Source organism: Oryctolagus cuniculus, chromosome 7, assembly GCF_051225735.1.
Source record: "Oryctolagus cuniculus isolate XC-2025 breed Fujian yellow rabbit chromosome 7, ASM5122573v1, whole genome shotgun sequence".
NCBI lineage: Eukaryota > Metazoa > Chordata > Mammalia > Lagomorpha > Leporidae > Oryctolagus > Oryctolagus cuniculus.
Window position 1 is genome coordinate 77,938,896 of NC_142873.1, and position 22,930 is coordinate 77,961,825.

The 22,930-nt window shown below is 44.4% G+C and overlaps 1 pseudogene; it reads left to right on the top strand.

Annotated features, from left to right (window-relative positions):
- Window positions 1-3,093: 3,093 nt before the first annotated feature.
- On the top strand, window positions 3,094-4,251 carry LOC100338829 (small ribosomal subunit protein uS5 pseudogene; annotated as a pseudogene).
- The last annotated feature ends 18,679 nt before the right edge of the window (window positions 4,252-22,930 follow it).

A 22,930-nucleotide genomic window follows, 5' to 3' on the forward strand; every position in this document is an offset into this window, starting at 1 on the left:
AGTATGCGTGTTTAAAGAAAGGGCGTGTTTTCAACTGACCGCAATGCTATTATCACCATTAAGTAGTAGATGATACCAGTGCTCTTGTTCATGTCACTTTGGCTCAGATCCTCTTGGTTTGGGGCTGGAGGGTTTTCTTTGGCCCCTGGAGCCCACTCCACACGCACAGAGCAGGCCTGGGGTCAGGTTTGCCCCGCTCACCTCCCCGGTCCCCAGTCGATGCACCTTTGAGTCAGTGCTAAGTATCTCAGGTCCCCGCTCTGGGAGCTGCGGGGTTACTCTGCCGTGTACTCACACTGTTGGCCAAAGTACATTGTGAAATTGGGTTCTGCTTGCCCATTACAAAGGTAATCTGCTTAATAGAGCAGCTTTTATTGGCTTCTATTTCTCCCCTATCTCACTTCCTCCTCCTCTGTTAGTATTTCTTAGGGTCACCTCTCAAATACACAGTTTACATTCTAATTTTTATCTTAGGGTGTAGTAGAACTCAAATGAAGAAATTCACGGCTGGCGCTGTGGCTCAATAGGCTAATCCTCCGCCTTGTGGCGCTGGCACACCAGGCTCTAGTCCTGGACAGGGCGCCGGATTCTGTCCCGGTTGCCCCTCTTCCAGGCCAGCTCTCTGCTGTGGCCCGGGAGTGCAGTGGAGGATGGCCCAAGTCCTTGGGCCCTGCACCCCATGGGAGACCAGGAGAAGTACCTGGCTCCTGCCATCGGATCAGCGCGTTGCGCCGGCTGCAGTGCGCCAGCCGTGGCAGCCATTGGAGGGTGAACCAACGGCAAAAAGGAAGACCTTTCTCTCTGTCTCTCTCTCACTGTCCACTCTGCCTGTCAAAAAAAAGAAAAAAGAAAGAAAAAAGAAAAAAAGAAATTCACCTAATATACAATACTTGATGTCATATTATACTATGTCCTTTGTCATTGTTCCATTATATGAAAATTATCTTTTATGGTAGTTTTGATAAAAGTACATTTCTAAACAAGAGTCACAAATTGCTTTGGTTAGTTTCTGAAAGCTCTTTCAGTCTAGTCCGCCCCTCTCATCCTACCTTTCTTTTTTCATGCCATTAACTTGTTGCAGAGACAGAGCAGTTATCCTATAATTGCCCACTTCTGGGTTTGTCTGTTTCCTGTGTTCCTCTATTTCCTATGATAACAGGTGGCTTGAGAAGCTTTCAGACTGAACTTCTGGAGGGCAGGAATACTTTGTAGTAGCCTCATACTGATCACTTCAGGAGATACTTACTGCCTGCTAGTCCTGCACTGATGCTGAATTATTCAGCTGCTTTGTCTTGGAGGCTCAATAGGAAACTGTCCTGCTAAAAATCATGATCCAAGTGTGGGACTTGGGGACTACTGGGACTTTCCTATGAGACTTCAGAGGGCAGCTAGTAAATCCATTTTAAGGCTGGCGCTGTGGCTCACTAGGCTAATCCTCTACCTGTGGTGCCAACACCCAGGGTTCTAGTCCCGGTCGGGGTGCCAGATTCTGTCCCGGTAGCCCCTCTTCCAGGCCAGCTCTCTGCTGTGGCCAGGGAGTGCAGTGGAGGATGGCCCAAGTGTTTGGACCCTGCACCCACATGGGAGACCAGGAGAAACACCTGGCTCCTGGCTTTGGATCGGCACAGCGCACCAGCCGTAGTGGCCATTTGGGGGGTGAACCAACGGAAGGAAGACCTTTCTCTCTGTCTCTCTCTCTCTCTCACTGTTTAATTCTACCTGTCAAAAAAAAATCCATTTTGAACATTTTGTAGAGTTGAAACAGTTTTAAGCAGACTTTAAATGTTAAAATCTGAAGTAGTGAAATGTCATATCTTGGGACAGACTCAAAACTATTTTCTAAGGAAATTCTCACCCTCTTGGAGTTTGGATCATAACTCAATACATGGTTAGGTTGGATACCCCTCACCATGAAGCCTCACGAATCCTACAATGTGCCAGGCACTGGAACCGTACCAAGGATACGGGGGAAACCAATCACAGTGCTTTCCCTCGAGGAGCCTACGCCCTGCAGGGAGTTTACTGGTGTAAGTGGTAAGCACACAGGAGTGCTATCGCTATCCACTTTGTGGAGAGGGACTCATCAGGGACAACTTCTTAGAAGAAACGACATCTAAACGGAAAGTTTTAGAGAATCAGGGCCAGAAAAAGCCAAGCTTTCCTTTTCCCGAGGAGCTAACACATTTCTTCTGAGGGACAACGTGGATCATACAATGGACTGTCATCATTATTCCTACGGCTCCTAATAATCTCAGCTCTGCAGCCCAGCTCTAGTTACGTAGGACTCGACAGTGCACATATTTTCATTCCAGATTTCTTCATGGTCCTGATTTTGTCTGTTCTTTTCCTAACTTTTGAATGAACACATTTTAAAGTTTATTTATTTTTATAATGTTTTTTTTTATTTGTACGTATCTCATAAATACATTAGGAACACAGTAATTCTTCCCACTGCACCCACCCTCCCACCCACTGCCCCTTCTTTTTCCTCCCTTTCCTGTTTGATCCAAGAAAGAAAAAGAAACAGTAAGAAAAAAAAAAGAATGGAATAAAAAAATAAGAGAACTGTTCCTCAACAGTCTAAACAAGGGCTTGAACATATTTTTTGTTTCAAATTACATGTATTCTTGAAGCTACCTCAAATCCCAATCTCTTTTGATAATATTTTCAATTAGGAACATAAAAATTCCCATACTGAGCTGGACCAGTGACGATTCTAAGCTTGAACATTGTTTTCAAAATTAGTCTGAAGGGAGGCAACTTTCCTCTCTGCTGTCAGAACAGAGCTGGGCAAAGTTCAGAGCTATGTTTAAACCCAGACCTGCACTTCCCACCTCTGTCATCTGAGACGAGTTACCTGCCTTCCTCATCTCTTAAGTGGAGCGCACGCCTGCTTTCTAGGAAATCATGAAGACTACATGAATACATATATAAAAGATCCTAATCATTGGCCACGGTAGACACCCAACAAAAGTTAACACATAATCAATACAGTATTAGACAGGTGGCATCCTTCCTTTGTTCACCAACAGCTTTGTCATCTATCTTTTTGGTAAAACTCCGCTAAATCTGTTGTCAAACAGATCTGAATGAATGACACAAGTTCATTTTCCACTGCGACAAGTGGTAGTTCCTGACAGAACCTTTAGATTGTTTTTCCCTTCAAAAAGTATTCCGTCTTCTTCTCCGAGAGACCACCAAGTGGTGGATGAGGCCAGAGCAGCAAGAGGGCCCAAGGCCCCCGGGCCCTGGAATGGGAGGCCACAGTGGCTTCTGTGGTTGAGGTTGAAGCCGCCACCCGGGTGCCAGCCTGTGGTGGGCACTGACTGGCTTGCCGCAGTCCCTGCCCACCCACCAATGGTCAAGGACAAGAAGTGGGCCCTGTCACCACGCTGGGCTGCCCGGTTAAGGACATGAAGATCAAGTCCGTGGAGCAGACCTACCTCTTCTCTCAGCCCATCAAAGAGTCTGAGATCATTTTCCTGGGAGCATCCCTCAGGGATCAGGTTTTGAAGGTTATGCCAGTGCAGAAGAAGACGTGTAAACTGGTCAGCAGACCAAGTTCAAGGAATTTGTTGCCATCGGGGACTACAATGGTCATGTTGGCTTGGGTGTGAAGTGCTCCAAGGAGGTGGCCACCGCCATCCGACGGGCCATCATTCTTGCTAAGCTCTCCACTGTGCATGTGAGGAGAGGCTACTGGGGGAATAAGAGCAACAAACCCCACACCAGGCCTTGCAAGGTGACTGGACGCTGTGGTTCTGTGCTGGTGCCTCATTCCCGCTTCCAGAGGCACTGGCATCTTCTTGGCTCCTGTCTCCAAGAAGCTGCAGCTGATGGCTGGCATTGAGGACCGCCACACCCCAACCAGGGGCTGTGCTGCCACCCTTGGCAACTTCGCCAAGGCCACCTTTGCTGCTATCTCCAAGACCCACAGCTATCTGACCCTGAACTTCTGCAAAGAGACTGTGTTCACCAGGCCTGCTTATCAGGAATTCACCGGCCATCTTGTAAAGACTCACAAGAGAGGGTACATGCAGAGGACCCAGGCTCCAGCTATGGCTACAACATGGACTTTTACACAAGAAGAATAAAGTGAATTAAGCCTGTTTTTGTTCTTTTAATTTATTTGAAAGGCAGAGTACAGAGAGAGAGACAGAGATCCTTCATCTGCTGATTAACTCCCCAAATGGTAGCAATAGATGGGCCTGGGCCAGGCCGAAGTCAGGAGCCAGAAGATTCTTCCACGTCTCCCATGCGGGTGCAGGGGCCCAAGCACTTGGGCCATCCTCCACTGCTTTCCCAGGCTCATTAGCAGAGAGCTGGATGGAAAAGTGGAGCAGCCGAGGCCGGTGCCGCGGCTCAATAGGTTAATCCTCCACCTGCGGCGCCGGCACACCAGGTTCTGGTCCCAGTTGGGGTACCGGATTCTGTCCCAGTTGCTCCTCTTCCAGTCCAGCTCTCTGCTTTGGCCAGGGAGTGCAGTGGAGGATGGCCCAAGTGCTCGGGCCCTGCACCCACATGGGAGACCAGGAGAAGCACCTGGCTCCTGCCTTCGGATCAGCGTGGTACGCCGGCTGCAGCGGCCATTGGGGGGTGAACCAATGGTAAAGGAAGACCTTTCTCTCTGTCTCTCTCTCACTGTCCACTCCGCCTGACAAAAAAAAAAAAAAAAGTGGAGCAGCCAGGACTCAAATTGTCACCTTTATGGAAAGCTGGCACTGCGGTGGCTTTACCTCCTATGCCACAGCACTGACCCTAAATTAAGCCCATTTAAAAAAAATTCCTAGCCGGCGCCATGGCTCACTAGGCTAATCCTCTGCCTTGCGGCGCCGGCACACCGGGTTCTAGTCCCGGTCGGGGCGCCGGATTCTGTCCCGGTTGCCCCTCTTCCAGGCCAGCTCTCTGCTGTGGCCAGGGAGTGCAGTGGAGGATGGCCCAAGTCCTTGGGCCCTGCACCACATGGGAGACCAGGAGAAGTACCTGGCTCCTGCCATCAGATCAGCGTGGTGCGCTGGCCGTGGCGGCCATTGGAGGGTGAACCAACGGCAAAGGAAGACCTTTCTCTCTGTCTCTCTCTCTCTCTCACTGTCCACTCTGCCTGTCAAAAAAAAAAAAAAAATTCCTTTCATTTGCATATTTGAAACTTTAGGAATTTGACAGTTACAGTCATAATGTTCAGGACTTTGAGACTGGGTCACATGCCTTCCTGTTGAAGGCACTAGCGCCTTAGACTATTATAACGCTGTCCCTCTTGCTCTGTTGTCTTCCTCTAGGCCTTTATTCCACGGTGTCCTTTGCAATGTGGACACCAGGGCATCCACAGTGCTGGACTCTCTGGTTTTATTTAGTCTGGAGGGCAATACACACTTATAAGAATATTAAATGCACAAATGTAAAAGCGTAGCAAGGTGAGCGCTTTCCTTTGTACTCCTGCTTCCCAGAAATGATAACAACTTTAGACCTTCTTGTGCATATTACATGTGCATAGAGAAATTTTAGATTTTCTCACAAGAAAGGATCCTGTTCCATTCTGCATCTTGCTCTTTTGCTCTCAGCAATAAACTACAGACATCTTCCACACAGATTTTACTCTGAAAGATCACAGAGCAATTCATGGTAGAGAGTATCACTTTTTATTCATCCAGCTTCCTACTAACGGTTAATTAGAAACCGGAGCATCTGTGAAAACTAGGCACAAGTTTTTGCTGTGCAGAGGCTACCTCTGTGTTTACACCTATCCCGTGCATTTGATTGCTTTTTTGGAATGGACCCCAGGGGCACTGCTGTGTTATATTTAGTTGTAATAGGTGTGCCCCTCGCTGGAACGTTGTCTTCTTATGTGTCTCCCTCCCTCCCGGGACACCTAAAGCAGCAGCATCAATCTCAGTTTGAAGTCTTGGGGAAAGAATTTTGGAAAGTACAGGACCTTCTCCTGATTTATTAACCATACCTTTATTTCGTATGTTTGGTTTGAACTTTAGAAAAAATATTTATTATTAGTTATGATATTTTTAATTGCAAACAACAGAAGACCTGATGTAGAGTTTGTATTAGTTTCCTGAGACCGCCAAAACAGACTCCCACAAGCCTTGTGGCTTAAAACAATAGAGACTCATTTACTTACAGTTCTGGAAGCCCCAAGTCCAAGATCAAGATGTTGGCCGCGTCCCTCTCCCTCTGGAGGTGCTAGGGGAGACTTCTTCCTCGCCTCTCCCAGCTTCTGGTGCCTCCAGGCAATCCTTGGCTTGCCACTGCATAATTCCAATCTCTGCTTCTCTCTTCACATTCTCTCCGTGTTTTTTCCTCTGTCTCCTACAAGGATACTGTCTTTGGATTTAGGGCTTACCAAACCCAGAATGATCTCAAAATCCCTAACTCCACTACAGCTTTATCCACATAAGCTCACACTCACATCTTTTTGGGAGCCACTATTCAACAACACAGTGGCTCAGTCAGCAAAGGCATTTTGGTTACCACATATAAAAGGAAGTCTGTATATAATAGGCAATTTAGGATTGGTTGGAGCCTGTGATCTCATCAAAGACCTAGACTCTTCATCCTTCCTCCTACATCCTCATATCATTTTTTGTTCTCAAGCTCGCTGTCTCGTGGTTAAAGACAGCTGCTCTGGTTCCAGACTTTATATCCTGTACAAAACAGTAATCAAAGTAGGCAGCAGAGAGGAGAAAATGCCTCCCCTGTCAGGGGAGAAGACCTCTCCCTGAAGCTTCATCATGCTCAACCCAGATGTAGCAAAGAGGAATGGATCTAGATCTATCAAGATACGTGCCCTGGGTACAGTGCCATAACATGAAATTTGATAACAAAAAAGAAGTGGGAAGAGTCATTGGGTAAGCAATGACTACAACTGGGTAGGCAAAGCTACAATTCCTAAATGTGTTTCCTGAAGATTACAAATAAAAAAACCCACCAGCTCCTTTAACTATCAATTTATATAGATTCCTTCAACCGCAATTAATAACATCTATATGTTGGGTATATAGGAGCAGGGCCTCAAAGATCAGCAAGACATAGTTCCCATCCTTAAGGAATTCTTTTAAGATTCTTTTAGGGAGTTTTTAAAGATTTATTTATTTATTTGAAAGGCAGAATTACAGAGAGGCAGAGAGAGAGAGAATCTTCCATCTGCTGGCTCATTCCCAAAATGATTGCAATGGCTTGAGCTGGGCCAATCCGAAGCCAGGATCAGGAGCTTCTTCCAGGTCTCCCATGTAGGTATAGGGGTCCAATGACTTAAGCCATCTTCCACTGCTTTCCCAGGCCACAGCAAAGAGCTGGATTGGAAGTGGAGCAGCCTGGACTCGAACCAGTGCCCATAAGGGATACTGGCACTGCAGGCGGTGGCTTTACCTGCTACACCACAGCGCTGGCCCCCACAAGGAATTCTTGATTGTCCTGAATAAGGGATAAATACACCAGCAATTCCAGGACAATGTGACATCTTAGGTGGCACGTGCATGATGCAGCGAAGGAACAGCATCTTGAAAGGTAATCCCTGAATTGAAAAAAGCAATTAAACAGAGACAAGGAAGGGGTAACATGCAGAAGGACACTGCTGACTGGAGAATGCCACATGTTTCTGTAACTACAAACATTTTATTTGATTTTTAAGATTTATTTTATTTATTTGAAAGGTAGGGTTACAGCGAGAATAGCAGAGATAGAGAGAGATCCTTCATCTGCTGGTTCACTCCCCACATGGCTGCAAAGACCAGGGCTGGGTCAGGCTGAAGCCAGGAGCCAGAAACTCTATCCTGGTCTCCCACGTGGGTGGCAGTGGCCCAAGAACTTCACCCATCAACCTGCTGCCTCCCAGGGTATGTATCAGCAGGAAGCCCCAGTTGGGGAGGAGCTTGGATTCAAACTCAGAAACTTTCATATAGGATGCAGGCGTCTTAACCCTTGCACCTAAAGTCCACCCTGTGTTTATATTTTTAATTTTGAAAACCTGGTTCAAATGGCTCGCTTGCTCTCCCTCTCTCCTGAATAACTTCTAATTCACATGCAACCTTTTGTATGTGAGTGTATGTGTGTAGACTTATAGGCCTCTTTTTATCTTATTTCTATATATTTTTTAAAGATGCTCTTGGATTAGAAAGAACACATCAAAATCCCATCAGTGACAGTCTTTGTGGTGAGATTATATGTGATTTAAAACAATAGTTTGCAGTATTTCCCAAAGTGAACATTCTATACAAACGTAAGGGCCCCCAAATGCTAATTGATACCCAAATTGTAACTGCCTCAGATGTCTTTCGTGCCAGTCAGTATTTTCCTCCTAGACATGGCTTCTTCTTTTTTTTATTTAATTATTTATTTATTTATTTTGAGAAGTAGAGTTACAGACAGAGACAGGGAGAGACAGAGAAGTCTTCCATCTGCTGGTCCACTCCCCAAATGGCCACAGCAGCTGGAGCTGGGCCAATCCGAAGCCAGGAGCCAAGAGCTTCTTCCAGGTCTCCCACATAGGTGCAGGGCTCAAGCACCTGGCCCATCTTCTACTGCTTTCCCAGGCCATAGGCAGAGAGCTAGATTGGAAGCGGAGAAGTTGGGCCTCGAACCGGCACCCATATGGGATGCTGGCACCACAGGCAGAGGCTTTAGCCCACTAGGCCACAGCGCCAGCCCAGACATGGAATCTTCTTATGGAATTTTAAATAAACTCCAAGTTTCATATTGTCAATTAAATTTTAAAATTCAACCATTTAATTTTTTTCTCGGTCATATTTTCAATTTCTTACACAACCTTTTTTTTTTAAAGAATACTTTCTCTAAATAAATACTTTCTCTAAATAAAGATTTATTTATTTATTTGCAAATCAGAGTTACACAGAGAGGGGAAAGGCAGAGAGAGAGAGAGAGAAGTCTTCCATCCAATGGTTCACTCCCCCAATTGGCTGCAACGGCCAGAGCTGCGCCAATCTGAAGCCAGGATCAGGAGCTTCTTCTGGGTCTCCCATGTGGGTGCAGGAGCCCAAAGACCTGGGCCATCTTCTACTGCTTTCACAGGCCATAGCAGAGAGCTGGATTGAAAGTGGAGCAGCCGGGTCTCGAATCGGCGCCCATAAGGGATGCTGGCACTGCAGGCGGCGGCTTTACCTGCTACACCACAGCGCTGGCCCCTGTCTTATTACAATCTTATAATTGTTTATATGTCTTTCGCCTGAATTATATGGACCTCACAGCAGGATATCTGGCCTTGTTCATCTTGGTAAGCCCAGTACATAGCGGATAGATATTTAATAAATATTGACTGAATTAACTGGAGTGTATTATATGCATCATCATGCCCCTAGTTCCTAGCACAGTGCCAATGCCTGACAAATATTAGTGGAGTCATATTTCAACTTTTGGAATACTATCAAAATCATACCATCACTGTGTTGCAAAAGAAAAAGTTCCATTTTCACACAGTATATTTTGCCATAAGATACACTAATGTATGTGTATCACTAACTTGTACATGCACATATTATATATATATATATATATATATCCATCAGTGCAGTACACAAAGTATTTTTATTCTCCTAAAAATCTTCTGTGCTCTGCCTACTGACCACCCCTTCCAATCCCTGGCAATCAGTGATCTTTTTATTGTTGCCATGTTTTTGTCTTTTCCAGAATGTCAAATAGCTGGAGTCTTACAGAATGGAGTCTTTTCACATTGGCTTCTTTCACTCAGTAATATGCATGAGAGTTTCTTCTGTGTCTTTTTTTTTTTTAATGGCCTTCATTTTGGTTTAGATTTTTATGTATTTGAAAGGCAGAGAGATACAGAGAGAAAGCTGAAAGAGCTTCCATCTGCTGATTCACTCTCCAAATGCCTGCAACAGCAAAGCCAGGACCCTGGATGAAATTCGGGTTTCTCACCTGGATGACACTTGAGCCTTCACCTGCTGCCTCCCAAAATGTGCACCAGCAGGAAGCTGGATCAGAAGCGGAGGTGGGACTTGAATCAGGCGCTTCGATATTGGATGTAGGTGTCCACCACTGCACCAAGTGCTGCTCTCCTCTCAAAGTTTTGGCAATTATGGAATAGAGTTACCATAAATGCCTGTGTGCAGGTTTTTATGTAGATAAAATTTTTCAACTCCTTTAGGTAAATATGAAGAATTGCCATTACTGGACCAAATGGTAAGTTTTTGTTTAGTTTTATATGAAACCACCAACTTTCTTTCCAAAGTGGCTGTGCTAGTTTGCATTCCAACCAGCAACAAATGAGAGCTCTGTTGTTCCACATCCTCACCAGCATTTTTTTGTCAGCGTCCCAGATTTTGCCATTGTAACAAGTGTATATATAGTGTACCTGTTGTCATTTTAATTTGCATTTCCCTGATGACATATGATGTGGACTACCTTTGGCATCTTCTTTGGTGAGGTTTGTGAAGGTCTTTGGCCCACTTTTAATTAGCTTTTTTTATTGTTGAATTTTAAGAGTTCTCTGTATATTATAATAGCTCTCAAATGTGTCTTTTGCAATTATTTTCTTCTGGTCTAGTTATCATCTTTTGCAGAGTAGATATTTTAATGAAATCTAGCTTAACAGTTATTTCTTTCATGGGCCATACTTCTAGTGTTGAACCTAAAAAATCATCACTCTACCCAAGGATATCTATGTTTTCTCCCATGTTATCTTCTACAAGTTTTCCAGTTTCACATGTTACACCTAGATTTATGATCCTTTTTGAATAGATTTAAAATGTCAAAGGCTCAAGGTATATATTTGGATTCATTTTTTTTGTATATGAATAAACACCATTTGTTGAGAAGGTTATTTTTGCTCCATGGTATTGCCTTTATTTCTCTGTAAAATATCAGTTGACTATATTTACATGAATTTATTTCTGGACTCTGTATCCTGTTCCATTGATCCATGTGTTTATTATTTCAGCAATTCAACACTGCCTTGATTACTATTGCTTTATAGTAAGCATTCTTGAAGTCAGGAAGTCAATACTCTTTATTCCTCCCCTTCAATTGTGTTGGCTATTCTGGGTCTTTTGCCTCTCTACGTAAACTTTAGCATCAGTTTATTGGTATCTTCAAAATAAATTGCTGGGTTTATAAGTGGGATTTCACTAAATCTGTAAATCAAGTTGGGAAGAACTGACATCTTGACAATACTGAGTCTTCCTATAAATGAACATGAACTCTCTCTCCTTTTAGTTCTTCTTTGATTTCACCCATCAGAGTTTTGTAGTTTTCCTCATATAGAATGCGAACATATTTTGTTAGATTTATACCTAAGCATTTCATTTTGGAAAGTGCTATAAATATTGCTGTGTTTTAATTTCAAATTTCACTAATTCACAGCTGGTGTATATAGGAGAGCAATTTGTTACTGAACTGTAGCCTGCAGCCTTGATTCCATGCTATTAGTTCTAGGAGGTTTCTTTTTTTCCCACCCTTTAGTATGATGTTAGTTGTAAGGGTTTTTTTGTTTGTTTGTTTGTTTTTCAGGTAGAGTTAAGATAGTGAGAGAGACCGGGAAAGGTCTTCCTTCCGTTGGTTCACCCCCCAAAATGGTCACTACGGCTGGCGCGCTGCGCCGATCCGAAGCCAGGAGCCAGGTGCTTCTCCTGGTCTCCCATGTGGGTACAGGGCCCAAGCACTTGGGCCATCCTCCACTGCACTCCCAGGCCACAGCAGAGAGCTGGACTGGAAGAGGAGCAACCAGGACAGAATCCGGCGCCCCGAACGGGACTAGAACCCGGTTTGCCGGCGCCACAGGCGGAGGATTAGCCTAGTGAGCCATGGCACCGGGCTTTAATTTATTTACTTGAAAGTCAGAGTTCCAGAGAAGCAGAGGCAACAGCAGCAGCAGAGAGAGAGAGAGGGAGGAGGGGGAGAGAGAGACAGAGATCTTCCGTCCACTGGTTCATTCCCCAAATGGTCACAATGGCCAGATCTGGGCCCCAGGAGTTAGGAGCTTCTTCAGGGTCTCCCATGTGGGTTCAGGGGCCCAAGCACTTAGGGCCATCTTCTGCTGCTTTCCCAGGCTCATTAGCAGGGAGCTGGATCAGAAGTGGAGCAGCCGGGACTCAAACCGGTGCTGATTTGGGATGCCAGCACTATAGGCAGTGGTTTTACCCATTATACCATAGCACCATAGCTGTAGGGTTCTTGTAGATGCTCTTTATCAAATTTAGGAAGTCCCCTGTGGAATTTCAAAATTTACCAGTAAGAATATTATCACCTAGTACTCCAAAGCAGAACATTTTCTAGACTTTGGTTCAAAAAATATTTATTACATAAAATAATTTAAAAGCATCAGATAGAAACTCTTCCATTCTAAAATTTCAGTCTAGCAGAATCATGGTGATACCTATAATATATTCTTTTCATAAGCTATATCTATAATGCCGTGTTCCAGATACTGTGTTCAGCATCATTCCCACCTTTTTTTTTTTTTTTTTTTTTAAATGTATTACAGGGTTAGAAACCTAGAAAATCCTCAGATTGCCTTGAGAGGAGGGCTCCTGTTTAAAGTTCTATCAACTTGGGGCTGGCTCTGTGGCGTGGCGGGTGAAGCCACTGCCTACAATGCCAGCAACCCATATGGGCACGGGTTCGAGATCCGGCTGCTCCACTTCTGATCCAGCTCTCTGCTATGGCCTGGAAAAGCAGTGGAAGATGGCCCAACTCCTTGGGCCCCTGCACCCGCATGGGAGACCTGGAAGAAGCTCCTGGCTTCAGATCTGCGCAGCTCCAGCCGTTGCAGCCAATTGGGGAGTGAACCAGTAGGTAGAAGACATTTCTCTCTCTCTCTCTCTCTGTAACTCTGATTTTCAAATCAATAAATAAATCTTTAAAAAAAAAGTTCTATCAACTTTAGGTATGTCCAAGAGATAAAAGCTAAAGGAAGAAACAATCTTCTGGCTTGGGAGGTGGTGGCTCCAATAGATGGGTGCATCCACTTGTCCTTACAGAAGGCTCCTATAGCACCAGGGTAGCAGCTCAACACTGGCTCCTTACAGTAGCAGCATGGAGGGCAGAGGAGCATAAGTCATTTGCAGGATGGGTCCTTCTGCAGGCTGTTCTGTGAACGACTGACTACAAGCTTCAAGGAGGAGATGTCGTTTCCTACAGTTCCGTATTTCTGGCCAACACCTTTAGCTCCTCTAGCCCTTCCAACAATTTTGTCATCTAATTTTGTAATATTAGATCCCTCCTAACTTGAACCACCCCAAGCGGCTTTTTTTTTTTTTTTTTTTTTTGACAGGCAGAGTGGACAGTGAGAGAGAGAGACAGAGAGAAAGGTCTTCCTTTGCCGTTGGTTCACCCTCCAATGGCCGCCACGGCCAGCGTGCTGCGGCTGGTGCACCGCGCTGATCCGATGGCAGGAGCCAGGTACTTATCCTGGTCTCCCATGGGGTGCAGGGCCCAAGGACTTGGGCCATCCTCCACTGCACTCCCTGGCCACAGCAGAGAGCTGCCCTGGAAGAGGGGCAACCGGGACAGAATCCGGCGCCCCGACCGGGACTAGAACCCGGTGTGCCGGCGCCGCAAGGCGGAGGATTAGCCTAGTGAGCCGCGGCGCCGGCCTTCATTTTTCTAATGGCATAATATTTAATTGGCATTCCTAGAACCAGAAATTGTGCTACACTGAAAAAATTATTTTTCAGGTAAGTTTAAAACTTGCAGGACTAAAATACCAATTCTCATGAAAAACAAAACGAAACAAAACAAAACCGCTTTTAAAGATTTATTTATTTATGGAACCGGTGCTGTGGCGCAGTGGGTTAACACCCTGGCCTGAAGCACCAGCATCCTATATGGGCGCTGGCTCAAGTCCTGGCTGCTCCACTTCCAATCCAGCTCTTTGCCATGGCCTGGGAAAGCAGTAGAAGATGGCCCAAGTCCTTGGGCCCCTGCACCCACGTGGGAGACCTGGAAGAAGCTCCTGGTTCCTGGCTTTGGACCAGTGCAGCCCCAGCCGTTGCAGCCAATTGGGGAGTGAACCATCAGATGGAAGACCTCTCTCTCTCTCTCTCTCTCTCTCTCTCTGCCTCTCCTCTCTCTGTGTAACTCTGACTTTCAAATAAAACTTAAAAATTTTCCATCTGCTGGTTCACTCCCCAAATGGTGGCAATAGCCAGGGCTGAGCCAGGGTGAAGACAGGAGCCAGGAGCTTCTTCTGGGTCTTCCACATGGGTGGCAGGGGCCCAAGGACTTGAACCACTCTCCACTGCCTTCCCAGGAAATTAGCAGGGAGCTGGATTGAAAGTGGAGCAGCCGGAACTTGAACCGGTATCCATACGGGACGCCAGCATTGCAGGCGGTGACTTGACCTGCTACACCACAGCACTGGCCCCTGAAAATCTTTATTGAATGTTCCATGCATGGCCCTTTCTTCCTAATCAGAGTACTTGAAATGCAATCTCTCTCCTTTTCCTTTATCATTGAGTATTCACTGATTATCTCTCTCTCGTATTTTGGGCTCCCTGTTGAAGCTCAAGCAAAAGATGATTGTAGAACACTAGCCTAAATTATTACTGACCACAGGCAGGTACTTAAAAATTCAATTTCAAAAACCTTTCCTGTTGCAGTTACTAGAGACCAAGAGTTGATAGCATGGTTCCTATTCCCTAGACAGTTCTCACCGACAGAAAAGTATGTAAGCAAATTATAGGGAATGATGGACACAAAACAGAAATACACAAATAGGCACAGATTATACAGAGGAAAGGGTTCCTGACTATGTCCTGGGGGCACTAGGGGAGGTTCCACATAAGAGGTTGAAATATAAGCTCAATCTTACAGTAAAAATATTTGTTAGGAAAACAGCATTCCAGAGCAGGGAAGCTGCACTTGTAAAGACAGGTGTGGTACTCGTCTCCAAAAGTGGTGCCAACATTCACCCCTCTCTTAGATCCTTTCCCTTTGCATATGAACTGGCCCAGGGTTCAGGAGGCCTGGCAGTTTTCACTTCCTTTTCCTGGAAACATTCTTTTATGAGATGCTCCTTCTTAGAATCCCATCATGTTATAAAAAGTACAAGCCACATGGAGAATCAAGTGCCACACCCCATCACCCTAGCTAAGATTTCACGAGATAGTCTGTACTAACAGCCATGCAAGCGAGCCCTCATGGGAACTTCACTTCAGACAGCATCTTGTGGAGAACCACTCGGGGGAGCCCCTCCAATACTCTTTAGTGGGAGAGGTAACAGGATGATTGCTGTGAGATGACTCCTTATGCAGTAATATGCAATGACTACTGCATGAGGGAAAGTCTTCTAATGAGTCCTCACTGGACAATACCGGCTGCTTTCCCTTTGGAAGTTATTTCAATAATTTCATTACCTAATTCCTTACATAAATGATTCTTTGCTTGAAATACCTTGAGTTGCTTCTACTTTTCTGTTTATTCATGTGATATGACAATTTTATCTTGCATTCCTAACACCAGGTAACGTGCTAGCATTTCTGGGGCCAGCATTGTAGCTCAGCTTGTTAAGCCACCACTTGTGAGGCAAACATCCCATTATCAGAGCAATGATTCAGGTCCTGACTGCTCCACTTCAGATCCCACTTCCTCCTAATGCACCCAGGAAGGCAGCAGAAGATAGCCCAAGTACTTGGGCCCCTGCCATCCATGAGGGAGACCAGGATGCAGTTCCTGGCCCCTGACTTTGGCCTGGGCCAGACCTGGCTATTGATGTCATTTGGAAATGAACCAGCAACCAGCAGAAGGAAGATCCCTCTTTGTCTCTCTCTCCCTCTCTCTCTTACTCTGCCTTTCAAATTAAAAAAAAAAAAAGTTTTCTTATAATTGCAACCCTTTTAGTATTAAAATACTATCTTCCTAAAAGTTTTCCTTTGATTTACTTATTTTTTAAAGATTTACTTATTTACCTGCCCCAGATTTTCAGATTCGGGATATTCAACCTGTATGTAACAGAGGCATAGATAATCAGAGAATGGATGACTATGCATGAAGAAATCAGGAAAAACTATATAAGAGCTAAAATTTAAGCTGGATCTTAAGGTATGGTTACAAGTTTGCCAGGTGAAAAAGAGAAAAGGTCATTCCAAAGTGAGTTGGAAGAACATATAAAGATGGTAAAAGAGATGGCACTATTTAGCCTAGCTTTCAGTGCAATTGGGACAGTGTAGAATAGCAAGTTGAGGGGCCAGCATCGTGGTGAGGCAGGTTCAGCCATTGCCTGTGATGTCAGCAACCCATATGGGCACCAGTTCATGTCCCAGCTGCTCCACTTCCAATCTAGCTCCTTATAATATGCTGGGAAAGCAGCAGCAGATGCCCCAAGCGCTTGGGCCCCTGGAGCAATGTGGGAGATCCAGATGAAGCTCCTGGCTCCTGGCTTCAGCCTGGCCCAGCTCTGCCTATTGTGGCCATTTGGGGAGTGAACCAGTGGATGGAAGCTTATTCTCTCTCTCTCTCCCCCTCTCTCTCACTGTAATTCTGCCTTTCAAATAAAATGAAATAAACCTTTTTTAAAAAAAGTCTGATGCCAGGAGACATTTTTTTCTACAGGTTTTCCTTAGTGATTATTGTGACCAAAAGAAAAACTATATAAAGCCTATATAATTAATCAACTTTCTCCTTTCTCTAACAATATTTCATGTTCATGGTCTGCATAACACTAAGCAAATCATTTAGATACCAGTGGGAAGGAAAATGAAGCTAAAAATATTACCAGATATTAACTCTGCTTGCTAAGAATGAGCTCCATAATTATCTTGCAATAACACAAAATTTTGCTATCAGCCAGGCTTATAACATTTTAAATCATCTTCGGATAAAGGTATAAAGATTAGGTATAAAGATAAAGGTATAAAGATCCTAGCATTCCCAAAGTACTTTTAGGGGAAAATAATCGAGTGGAAGAAAAACAGTCCTTAGAATTACTTACACTGAGGTTCAAATTTTGATGTCCTCACTTGCTAGATGCTTTATATTAATTTCTTTGAATCGCAGTTTCCTCATTTTAAAAATAAAGACATACCAAATCTTGTAAAGACCATTATATGTATGATCGAACTGCATACGCAGATCTAACACTACTAGGCTTAGAAAACATACTCTGCTCTGTATATAATACATCAAATAAATATTTCTGAAATAATACTATCTCTTCATCTCTTAATAATGCTTCTATACCCTGCTATATAGATTCTAAAAGTTTAGTAGCGATATAAATATGAAGTTAATGGCATCTTTTATAGTCATAAAAGAAAAAAACCTTATTAGAAGGTATTTGCATAATCAGACAATTGATCATTCTGTATATTCCTCCAGCAGTCAGAGGATACTTATATGCCCAAACAACAAGCATAGTTTTGTCATCTTTTGCTAGATACCTATAATCCTTTCTGATTCAACACCCAGTTCCTAATAAAAATCTCTCAACACTAAAATATATTCTGACAAGTCTCCTTCTATCACTGCTACTTCTATATTAGTGACAAGCACTATTCATACAAAATACACAAAGGCAAGAAACGAAAGGAAACAGCATGGACTATATTATTCTCCAAACTCACTATACTGTGCATAAGATATGGAGTTTCATAAATAAAACACTGCACATTTTGTCAGTTATTTTTAATGGTAGGTCTGTGATAGCAGTCTACCACCTGGGACTCCCAATACCTACCTCACATAGGTGATGAGCAAATAAGTAAAATATATAGATCATATACAAAGAGTGGGTCTCCTGTTCATGTCACCTTTATCACGCATTATGAATTGCCTTTATATGTGCATTCACTGCTCTGTTTCATATATAGATTTGTGCACTCAAAATAGCATGCCTATTAGGCACTCAGTTATTTGTATACAAACATGTTCATCATAGCATTACTTAAGCAATCCAAACATCTAACAATGGATGAACAGAAAACAAAATGTGATACATAATACAATGGAATATTATTCAACCTCAAAAAAGGCAATTCTGGTACACGCTACAATATAATTCTTTGAGACATTATGGTAGGTGAAATAAGTTTGATTCTACTCCAGGAGGTACCTAGAGTAGTCAAATTCAGAGACAGAAAGCAGAATGGTGGTTACCAGAAGCTGAGTAATGGATATAGATTATGTAATGGAGACAGATCTTTCAGCTTGTGAAGATGAAGCACTATGGAGATGCATGGTGGTCGTGGAAGCGCAACAATGTGAATGGACTCTTAACCATTAAGTTAAGAGGTGAGCATCAGGGCTAGAGCAGTGGTATAATGGGTAAAGTTGCCACCTTCAACACTGGCATCCCATATGGGCACCAGTTCGAGTCCCAGCTCCTTCACTTACAATCCAGCTCCTTGTTAATGGCCTGGGAAAAGCAGTGGAAGATGGCCCAGGTGTTTGGGCTCCTGTCATCCATATGGAAGACCCAGATGAAGCTCCTGACTTCTGCCTGGCCCAGTCCTGGCCATTGTGGCCATTTAGGGAGCAAACAAGAGAATGGAAGATCTGTCTTTCCTCCCCTCTCTTTCAAATAAATAAATAAGTCTTTAAAAAAAAAAAGAGGTGGGCTTTTAGCCTACTGGTTAAGAGGCCAGCACACCACATCTTAGTGTCTCCATTCAATTCTTAGTTCTAGCTTCCAATTACAGCTTCTTGCCAATACAGACCCTGGGAGGAAGCTGTGATGGGTCAACTGGACTCCTGTCATCCATGTGGAAGAACGACACACCCAGCTCTCAGCTTCAACCTAAGCCATTGTGGACATTTGGTGAGTGAACTAATGGATGGGAGTTCTCTTTGACTCTCTGCTTTCAAATAAATGTTAAACTGAAATAGTAACTTTTGTAGTATTTATACTTAACCCCAATTAAAAAAATCTTTTTTAAATAACATGTTTGTTAAAAGGTACACATAGCTTGAGCTGGTGTTGTGCCACAGTGGGTTAAGCCACCTGTTGTGATACCAGCATCCCATATCAGAGTGCCCATTTGAGTCCTGGCTACTCTGCTCCCAACCCAGCTCCCTGATAATGCACCTGGGAAGGTAGCAGAAGATAGTCCAAGTAATTGGACCCCTGAGTCTCCAAGCAGGAGACTCAAGAGTTCTTGGCTCTTGGCTTCAGCCTGACCCAGACCTGGCTGTTGTGGCCATTTGGAAAATGAACCAATTAGAACTCTCTTTGTCTCTCCTTACCACTCTGCCTTTCAAATTAAAAAAGCAAAAGCAAAACAAAACAGATATACATAGCAATGAGGTAATATACCTGAACTGTTTCAAATGGGGAATGTCTAGCTAGCAACAAGGTGACAAACCAACAAGCAGGTAGAGATCTATAACTGGACCAGGACCCAAGCAAGTAAGGAATAAGCAGACGTGAAGTCAAAGGTCTCTTAGGGGTGGACACTGGGTGTAGTGGTTAAGATGCCACTGGGGATACCTGTGGGGAGCAACTCGGACTAGACTAAGTTACTGGAATTAAGACTTATTCTATGCATCTGCTCTCCCACAATATGGCGCTGGGAGAGGAGGAAACAGCTTCTACACAGCTGCCTCCAGTTCAACCAATAAACTGTAGGACCTGCTCCTGATTGGAGGAGAGCAGCGTACTCGGCGTGTGGGTAGCAGAGTTGGGATTGGTGGAAGAGGACTATAAAGGAGGAGAGAGACAACATGCACCAGGAACATCTATCTGAAGGAACACCTGTGCAGCCCCCGAGAGAGCCAGTCGGCAGTGTGCCTCTCCCCCGCGGAAGTGGGGAAAGTGGCAGGGGGAACCGCCCTTCCACGGAGGTGGAAGGGATGGTAGCCAACCCGGGAAGAACCAGCAGCAAACCTGGGGAGGGCCGAGCAGACAAAAGAACAACGCAGGGTTTAGTGTCATTCCTCCACGAAGAGGGGGAGCAACATAATGGTGCCGTGACTCGGATATGAAGCCTAGGCAGGGTTTCGTGTCGTTCCTCCACGAAGAGGGGGAGCGACAGATACCTGTACCCCTTATTAGAGTACCTGGTTCGAGAGTCCCCGCCATGCTTCCGATTCCACCTCTGGCTAATGTGCACCAGCAGAGACAACAGATGATGGTTAAGTACTTGGGTCCCTGCCACCCGCAGGGAAGACCTGCCATGAGTTCCAGGATCTTGGCTTCAGCCTGGCCCAACCCCAACTATTGCAGGTATCTGAACCAGTAGATAAAAGAAGATCTCTGTCTCTCTGCCTTTCAAAGAAATAAAAAAATAAAAGATTTGGGAGGGGGGAGTTTTCTGTCTTTCCTAGAAACACACTTACGGCAGAAACTGGTCAAAAGTTAAAAGCTTTGTCCTTTTATCTGCTTTTTTTCATTTATTTGGAGGAACAGGATAAGGATCAGTGGTGAAATATTAGGTGAGAGAAAGGTTCTCATGCTTTTTCATACTAGCCAATCCTACTAATGATACTCTGTGCCACAGACAAGGGGAAAAATGAAGGGAACGTGCCAGGGTTTGTGGTAAATCTTCTAGGGACAGAGAAGAAGGAAACAAGAAAATCCAAGTAAAGCCATTGGAAGCCAGTGCCTGTACTATCTGGATTGGATAATTCCATGATGGTCATGGCGATAGAAATGGACAGTCTGATATAATTTAGAGACCTTGAGGAAATATGCGTGTCTAAGTAAGATAACCAAATTTTTAAAACTCAGTTAAAAATTTAACCATCAATTTTCCCATATAATTTATAAACTTTTTCATACTTTTTTTAAGATTTAATTAAGTATTTTAAAGGCAGAATGCCAGAGAGACAGACAGAGGGAAAGACAATCTTCCATCTGCTGGTTCACTCCCCAATGGTCAAAACAGCTGAGATTAGGCCAGGCTGAAATCTGGAGCAAGGAACCCCATCTGGTCTCCCCAAGTGGATGTCAGGAACTCAAGTCCTTGAGCCATCATCTGCTGCTTCCCAGGCACATTAGCAGTGAGCTGGATCAGAGGCAGAGTAGCCAGAACTCTGATATGGAAGGCAGGCATTCCAGGAGGCAGCTCAACTAACTAGATCACAATGCTTTGGCCCTCAATATACTATTCTCTCTTTCTTAAAGATTTATTTATTTGAAAGGCAGAGTAACGGGGTTGGGGGGAAGAGATCTTCATCCACTGGTTCACTCCCCAAATGGCCTCCACGATTGGGGCTGGGTGAGCTGAAGCCAGGAGCCATGTCTCTCATGTGGGCCATCTGCTACTTTCCCAGGTGCATTAGCAGGGAGCCAGATCAAAAGCAGAGCAGTAGACTCACCCCAAGATACTATTTATGATTACCTAAAACTTGTCATTTTTTTCCTCAGGATCAATAACCTAGTGAGTGTATAATACTGGTCTGCCTACCAAATTTTACTTTATTCCATATATTAATACCAGACCTGCTACAGAAGCAAAATGGAGAGTCAGTGTTGTGGCATAGCAGGTAAAACTGCTGCCTGCAATGCCAGCATCCCACGTGGGTGTTGGTTAGTGTTCCAGGTGCTCCACTTCTGATCCTGTTCCCTAGTGGCCTGGGAAAAGCAGCAGAAGGCCCAACTGCTTGGGCCCCTGCTACCCATGTGACAGACCTGGAAGCAGCTCCTGGCTCTGTCACGGCCATCTGGGGGAGTGAATCATCAGATGAAGGATGGCCATCTAAACTCTTTCAAATAAGTAAATCTCTGAAACTCTCTCTGAAACTCTTTCAAATAAGTAAATCTTTTTTTTTAAAGTAAAATTAGGTCTATTTTAGGTATTTTGAGAAATTTTGAACATTCCAAGACACTAGGCCATTAGGGTAACTCACTGTTATGGTATATATTAAAACGGTATGGGAGCAGGTACTCGGTGCAGTGGTTAAAATGCTGCTTAGGATATCTGTATTCCCTATCAGTATCTGGGTTCCAGCCCTCTCTCTGTTCCATAGCACAACTTCCTGCTAATGTGCACTGTGGGAGACAGCAGGTGATGTTCCAAATACTGGGGTCCCTGCAACCCTTGTGGGAGACTCAGATGAGGTTTAGAGCTCCTGGCTTCCACCTAGCTCAGTACTGGCTGTAGGCATTTGGGGAGTAAACTATCAGGAATAAACCCAGGAATACAGGCAGTCACTAGAAGTTGAAAAGAGCAAGAGAACAGATTCTCCCCTCACAACCTCAAGAAGGAACCAATTCTCCTGATACCTTGGTTTTAGCCTAAGCAAACTGATTTTTTTAAAAAAAGATTTATTTATTTGAAAGGCAGAATTAGAGAGGGGAGAGAGAGAGAGAGAGAGAGATCTTCCATCTACTGGTTCACTCCCCAAATGGCTGCAATAGCCAGAGCTGGGCCAGGAATGGGTATAGGGGCCCAAAGACTTGGGCCATCTTCTGCTGCTTTCCCAGGTGCATTAGCAGGGATCTAGATCAGAAGTGGAACAGCCAGGTCTTGAACCGATGCCCACAAGGGATGCCAGCATCGCAGGCAGAGGCTTAACCTGCTATACCACAATGCCGCCCCTAGGAAATTGATTTTTGACTTCTGATCTCTAGGATTACGAGAAAATAATCTGTGTTGTCTTAAGTCACTAAATTTGTAGTAATTTTGTTACATGATTGAATTTAAATGAAATAGAAAACAGGCAAAACAAATTTATGGTTTTAGAAGTCAAGATAATAGGGGCTGGTATTGTGATGCAGGGGGCTCACTGGCTGATTTGCTTCTGATCCAGCTCCCTGCTAAGTCAGCAGATGATGGCCCAAGAACGTGGGCCCTTGCTGCCCATATTAGAGACCCTGATAAGAGTTCTATGCTCCTGGCTTTGGCCTGGCCCAGACCTATCTATTGCAGCCATTTGGGGAGTGAACCAGTGGACAGAAAATCTTTTCCTCTCCCTGTCTCTCCCTTTCTGTTACTGTGGCTTTCAAATACATCAATCTTTAAAAAAAGGGGGGGGGGGGCAGGGGAAGATTTACTTCTGGAGAGGAATATTAAGGGAA